Source organism: Theobroma cacao, chromosome 10, assembly GCF_000208745.1.
Source record: "Theobroma cacao cultivar B97-61/B2 chromosome 10, Criollo_cocoa_genome_V2, whole genome shotgun sequence".
Taxonomy (NCBI): domain Eukaryota; kingdom Viridiplantae; phylum Streptophyta; class Magnoliopsida; order Malvales; family Malvaceae; genus Theobroma; species Theobroma cacao.
In genome coordinates this window covers 21,502,096-21,509,653 of record NC_030859.1, presented here as the reverse complement: position 1 = coordinate 21,509,653, position 7,558 = coordinate 21,502,096, and positions in this window count along the sequence as shown.

The following is a 7,558-nucleotide window of genomic DNA, read 5'->3' as shown; positions in this document are numbered from 1 at the left end:
TTCACAATGAAACTAAACAGTTACAACAATTTATAGAACTTAAATTGCCATTAATCAACTAAACATCGACAAAAGATCGTAAGATCACGGAAAATCTCATCCTTGACAAGTCTGTCAATCAGTTCATTTGCAGCATCAGAGATATGTTAAATTTTACGGTTGTTCTTCGATATACAGTATAAGATTTTGCAGCCTGCAGCACCTCCCTAGCTGATACTTAAAAGGCTGGTTTAATGATCAAAGCTAGGCACCTGATTTGTGAAGCTTGTTAAAAGTTCAAATGGCTGGTTTTCCCTGTTGTGAATATCAGCAACAGTAGGAAACAGGCAGGTGTAATTAATCAAACACAACTTTTATAAAGCATTGGGATGCTTTTCATTAAAAACTAAATTGAACAAATAGCTCACTTGCATTACCATTGGTTCTAATTGGCAATTGGGTGCCTAAAACTTCTTCTGATATTTTTAATTCATTGATGAGTGTCTCAGCAATACAGCTTAATCAAGAATACACCCTAAATTGTCACACTAATTCACAATTAAAATGACATTAAATGTGAAAAATTAACCGGAAACATAAACACTAATTAGCATACACGTAAATTAATTATTCTGTAAGAATAGAATAATTCAGTTCATTAACTAAAGAATAATTAATAGTTCCATGTATGGGGCTATACAGTGAAGTTTATATCTTGTCATGTGCATTGAAGAAAGTAGGTAGGAATTGATAAAAAGGAGATGCTACAATGAAAGAATAGATGTAGCTTTCCATGGCCACATCAAAAAAGATAACGAAATGTGATATTCAATGCAATCAATAAACCTGGAGGAAATGTGGCTGTGAAAAGGATAAGATCAGAGCAAAACATATATGTGTATATATATATATATATAATGAGAAAGTAAAAGGGTAGTGCCAACAGCTGGGGTCACCTTGTGCATATGTCTCCTCCCAATTCACAGATTTTCTACCTTTCTTCATCACTTTTGTTTCTTTCTTCACCTAAAAGCCTGAAGATGGCTTTTGCCTCCCCCTATTAGATTTTCGAATCCAATCTTCTAGCACTTTCGGTTACGATCCAGAAAAAGATTATGCTGTTAATTTAATCTAATAAAATTATAAATTTCTGAAGAAATCCATGCTATACTCTTAAGAAAAAAGCTCGAGTCACCCTTTAACAAAAACGTACCCATACCCTGAAATCGATATAGGTTTAATTATGTGGATGTAACTATTTATGAGAACAGAACTTATTATACACATGGATAATACGTATTAGTAAATTGCCATGTTAACAGGAAAGAAAAGAGAAAAGGGTATGTAGATTCTGAATAAATAAAAATTTGTGAAGAGGGTACGTTGAAGTTCATGCAAATGGGAATGCTTTAAAAAGCTTTATGCAGTAATTAAATAAGATGAGTAAAGTGAGCTTTAATGCAGCAAATTAAAGGTGTTAATAGTGGGGTTTGACTCATAATCCTCTACAGAGCTTGACATAATGAAATTTGATTAAGACTTGTGACCTTGTGTTGTATATGGTAGGTGAAGAATTCCTGTACACCATTTGGACCAACAAGAGGAAGAAGGACTCACGTCATGACTCCATCATCTAAATTCAATTATGGGCCTCATTAATTTGGACCCTAGTCCCAATCCCATTAAATGCTCCTCAAAATAGTCTTAATATATAATTCAATGAAAAAAAATTAAATAAAAAAACACAATTATTAGTATTAAAGGATGAACGTGTAACATATTTCATACAAGTTTATCTGTCACGTGATATTATTCACGGAACTAAAGTTACTTAACAAGAAAAGATACGATGTCAATCTTAAACCGTTAAATGATTAAAACACCAATTTTCACGATTTAAATAGCAAAATAGATAATATAATCATAAATAAACAAGTGGAAATGGTTGGAGAAAACTGTGCTGCAGTAGCCAACAGGTGTTCTTCATGTTACTTAAAAAAGGGTTTGATTTTTTGTGAGGGTGAGTTGTTTCCTTGAGAGGCAAGAACCAGGAAGATTTGACATCAACGCGGTTTTGGTCCAACAGGATGCATGATCCTAGGCTATGCCTATTTAATAAGGTTGGTCAGCCCATCCAGCTTATTATTATAATTAATTCACTGCTCGTACTTACCCTAAATTTGTATGTTTTGAGTGTGAAACTCATGTCTCCCATGTGAAAAACCAACTTGTACATGTGTAATTAAATTTTAAAACTACTTAATTAAGTCTCGATTTAATTGATATTTTTATTAAAAATCTTTTATTTTCTTTAAACACGTTCGTAAATACGTTTTAAGAAATTCGAATCTAACTTTTTTAACATGAAAAAGAATTCATATCAATTATCGAATTAAGTGTTGAAATCCTGCAAAGATGCGGATCAATGTTGGAGACATGGCATTGGTTTGAGCTGGTATTGCACAGGGTATATATAGTTCATGGACCCCGGCAAAAATTCCAGGCCGAAGCCCAGTAGAAGTGTCGGTGAGGAACTCAAGTGTTGGGGTGAAACAAGAGCAGGTACAAGGTCAAGGGGGGGAAGAGTTGGGGTGGCGTAGTCGACAAGTCAGTGTTGAACGCGTAACATGCAAGGGTTCGCCCAGGGTAAGTCCAAATGTGGACCAAGGCTGGCATTTTGCACGCAGAGTCAAACCCTGACGTGTTTCCTTACATTCTTCCCATCGGTCGGCCTCCACCTTCACCTCCTTCTTCTTCTTCGCCTTCATTTCCTTCTTACCTTCCCCACTCTCCCGGCCCCCACGCGACAGTTCCCCCCTTGACCTGGACCATGGAGATTAGAGTGGCTCACGCCATTGATATTTTAATTAGAGGTCTATTACCCTTCAACTTGCCTTCTTTTTTATAAGAGTGAAAGATAAATTCTTTTGTTTCAAGACGCTATCTTATGCTCTTCAAGAGTATATAAATATCCGTTGATCAATATATCTTCTACACTTTAATTATGTAAGAATGTTGAACAGTTATGTTTAAATAAAATTTATCCGAGTTTTTTAAACAAAATTGAAAATAACTTTTTGTTTTTTGTTTGTTAAACTATCAAATGACGGAAAAATTATGAGTAAATTCATATGAATTAATATAGCATATTCTTTGATTAAGTAGTGAGCTTAGCTGAAAAATGAGCTTTTATATATTCCTAATCACTTTGTGAGTAACCAAAGATTCCTAATTAAAAGAATATTAGGTCAATGTAGCGTGTAGTAGCAGCGCGTAGACTTGGCAAAATTTTCTTCATGCCCAGTCACTCTTAGGCCCAAACCTGACTTCGTCAACTCAGTACAATTTCATGTGCTTTTCCCCCTCACTCTCTCTCCCATATAAGGAAACTCAGATGCCACCCCAAACTCAAAACCCAAAGCCAAAACAAGCAAAATTTTCCTCTCAAAGCCTCAGCTGTCACTTTTTCGGGCAAAACCTTCACAAAGTTTCCCTGTCAGAAACCTTCAATGGCTCAGCAGCACCAGCTGATTACCGCAGCAGTTGTTGTGTTCTTCTTAATCATCTCCACGGCTTCGGGGTCTTCAGCTAGGCTCCTGAATGGCTTCCTCTCGCATGGCCTGCAGGCAGCTACGGAGCCAACCTTGAACCTTGCTCTTCCCCTCGACGGTAGCGACGACGTTGTCGTCACCACCACCTCGCAGGAGAAAGATCCTAACCACCACCAGCAGCAAGTTCTGCCATGTGACCATATGGTTACCATCAAGAATTCCCACACGGGAACCCTCATGAGGTCTCCAAGACTCGCTGGAAAGTATGGACCCATGATTCTCAGCATGCTTCCCAGGGAACCTGTGCCATCGTCTGGACCTAGCAAAGGAACCAACGACATCAAGAACTAGATACTTCCAAAACTTGGGATGAATTTGTTATTCATTTTGGTTAGTTTATTATTATTTTTTTTTTTGGGATAATTGAGTTAGTCTCTATACTTGTATGTATATATAATGATTATAGAATCATATAGGGCGCTGAGAGAAGAGTGTTTTTTCTTTCTTTTTGTTGATTCCATCAATAAAATGGATAGAAATGTAATGAATTTCTATCTCATTAATCATAGTTTTTTTGGATTATACTTTCTCTGTTTATCCTGTTGAAAATTCCACCAAGCCAGGCTTTCATCTGTCTCTTTATAGAAACAAAACACATATACAGTCTTCTTGGATTACACTTTCTCCATACCTTTCAGCCATAGTCATTCTTACTCAATTTCTTTCATTGTTTTGCTTTGTTGGGTTTTTGTTTCCATGAGCCTGCCTAGGATGAAAGATATTGAAAGGAATAGTGTCAAGGTTGAAAGGTGTATTTGACATAAATGTGACTTAATTAATGATTCGATGGCTAAGTGTACCTTTACAGTTATACCTCAACATCATTAGAATCCATGACAACCCAAAGTGAGTTCATTGGCTTGAAAATCTAGGTTACTATAAACCCATTAACACTATTAATTTACAATATTGGAGGATGAAACTTCCATGATAGGGTTTTGATGGAATATATTTAAGTAATGAAAACAAGACAAGCTTGATGAGGGAGAGTAATAGTAAATCTGAGTAGGATTCTTTTCTTTTTTTTTTTTCACTATGTTTTGCTTTTAAAAAGTGATAAAAATAGTGTGATAAAATCTTTGACTTTAGATTGAAAGCGAAATGAAAATTACATTATTTATGAAAAAAAAAAGTAATTATCGAGATTGAGTCGTATATGATACGTTTTAACTAATCAATTAAAATAATAAAAGTAATTAATAAATTATTAGTTGACGATGAATACACGGCGATCACTCCAAGTTAATTATTTCAATTAAGTTTCTATTTTTTTATATATAGTAAAGAGAGGATTTATTGGAGGAATCCATGCCAAGAACAAGGAAGAAATCCTAGAAGTTTGAATAGATGGTGAATAAAAAACAGGTCCAAAGAGTCTAAATCTTTAGCTTTTGCTTAGCTAACACCTTTTTTATCAATTATTTAAGACATTTCTTATGATTGTAGGGCACTTCAAATGGAAGAAAAAAAAGGGGGAAAAGCACAGATTTCAACTACCTAGAGGAAATTAAGATTAGATCATTCAAAGTGATGGAAATTTTATGTTGACCTTTAGGAGTTATAATATCTTCTATACTCTAATTCAATATTTTAATAATTTATGAGAGCATGAAGGTTTCCCAGATATAGATTAGTTAGGGTGATTATCCTTAGAGGTCGGACTGGGTTAGGTGGCTAATGTATAGCAGGTAGCTAGTCATGGTGGTCTTCACACTCAAAACGCCATTTTACTTGAATGGCTAAGTCCTATGACCATTCCACCACAAAGGGTCTCTCTCAACTCTCTAAGTAAATCCAAGTCTAATGCAAAAGGTCCACAAAATCATTCAAATCTCAAATGACTCATCCCTTTCTCTAGCAAAGTCATTGCCGCCCTAAATGCATTAATTCACGATGTTTATGCGAATCTATCTGTTTGTTTATATAACTGCTTCAATTTCTTAACTCTCGAGCTTGTATGAGTCAAATCTTTCAACCTCAATGACTCGTCTCTTTTTGGTGAAGGTCATTGTCATCCCAATTTGGGTTTCAATTCATAACCTTTTTACGATTATATTTGAAATATTCTTATTAAATATGAGATGCAATCGAAATAACTTATTTGAAATCTTTTATTTTCGTCTCCACTGAGGTATAATTCCTTAGGGCTAATGGAAGTAAACAGTCTAGGGCACCTAACATGACCAACACATGATTCTTGCAAGAGCTTTGAGCACATTTTAGTGAATGCTTGACTGCCCATTTCATCAAACTTTATGTTGAATCAGAAAACCAGAAGCATTGTCAAAAAGCTCTGCTATTGCTAATCAAAGTCTTCTCACCCTCTCTTTCCCTGTGTTGAAAGCTAGAAAGTGGGGGTTTAACATGATTGGCTCCCAATCAAGCAACTTGAACTTGAAAAAATGATCTTTGTTTGAATTTTCTAATTAGATTAAAAGGATATGAAAAGTACTCACAACTGCACAGCAAGTCAACTAATTATCAGTCTTTTTCCAAAGCATCCTTTAGCCCAATTTCAATGGAAGACTCCATATATGAGTGATAAGTTGGGTCATTGCTTATTGGTTAGGGGGCCTTCTCTGAAAATTCTCTATACACCCATTCTTCAGCCCACCCCTGGCCCTAACAAGGAAGAACATGATTTGCTGACCTAATTTTATTTTTTAATACTTGTGCTTAAAGAATAAAAACCCTTTTTTGTTAGATAAAAGTACTACAAAAGAGTTGCTGAAGATAGTGAGAATGTTAGATGCTATGAATTTTCCCAATGTTGAGAATTGAAAGGGTAATAACAAAAGGAATGGGTCCCTTTCTGCCTGCCTTGGAGAATTGAATTGTGTTTAGAGAACCAATGAGATATGATAGAAAAGCAAAAAACACAAAGGCAAAAAATCATTGCCGTACAAGTATACCCAATTGGATGCATCTGAGCATTTAATTCATTGATCAGTGTATGATCTCTTTATTTAAAAAGCGTAGTAGGAATCTCTTTCTCTCAATTATATATAAAAAAATACCTTATTGGTTAATTATTTGATTACATCTAAAATTTTAATTGAAGCACTGCATTCGTTGCAGATGAATAGATAATAATAGAAATTTCCCGAAATAAAGATTTCTTTTACTTTTCGTAACGATTCACATGTTCAAGACATTATTATCCATTATGTATGATAGTTTTTTTTTCACATGATTTATAGCTCCCATGTTGACTAAACTTAAAGAAAAGATATGTGGCTGTGAATTTGTGATAGATGTTGTAAATTACCATACTAATTTTCTTTTTTTGAATTGAAATTACCATACTAAGCCTTTATTTGACTATCAATTTATATACTTTGAATTTTTATTTGAATAGTGTCCATCTTTGAAATTTTGGGCCCCTCACATGGGCACATCCCTTGGAATTTTCAAGATTTTCCATTTGCTTATGTCATTTCATATTATAGCTTGATATTTATCTAATGGATTGCTAAAATTAAGGTGCAAATTTGACAATAAATTTAAGATTAAGGTTGAATTCCAATGTCAAACCAACAATCAACTAAAATTTTGGATATGTAATAATAATAATACTATGATATAAATAATATTGTTATTCAATTATAAACAAATAAAGTAAACATCGGGTTTAAATCGAAAAAAAAATGAGACAAAGGAATATATATATATATATATATATATATAAAATAAATGTATTTATAGTATTTATTAAAAATTAGTTGGTAGGTTAATGGTTTTGTTTTTATTATAGTCATCCTACCTTTTGGTTTTTAGCAACAATTTGTGATTATGACCCAAACCACATAAATTTGTGACCATGACCCAAACCACACACTTGTATTTCCAATATTTATGTATGATTTGCTAGGCAACTAGCATTTGGAAAAAAAAGGTAGAAAAGTTGAGGGTAGAGAGGTAGATGATCATGAGATATTCAATCAAAGCAGTGTAGATGACAAATGGAC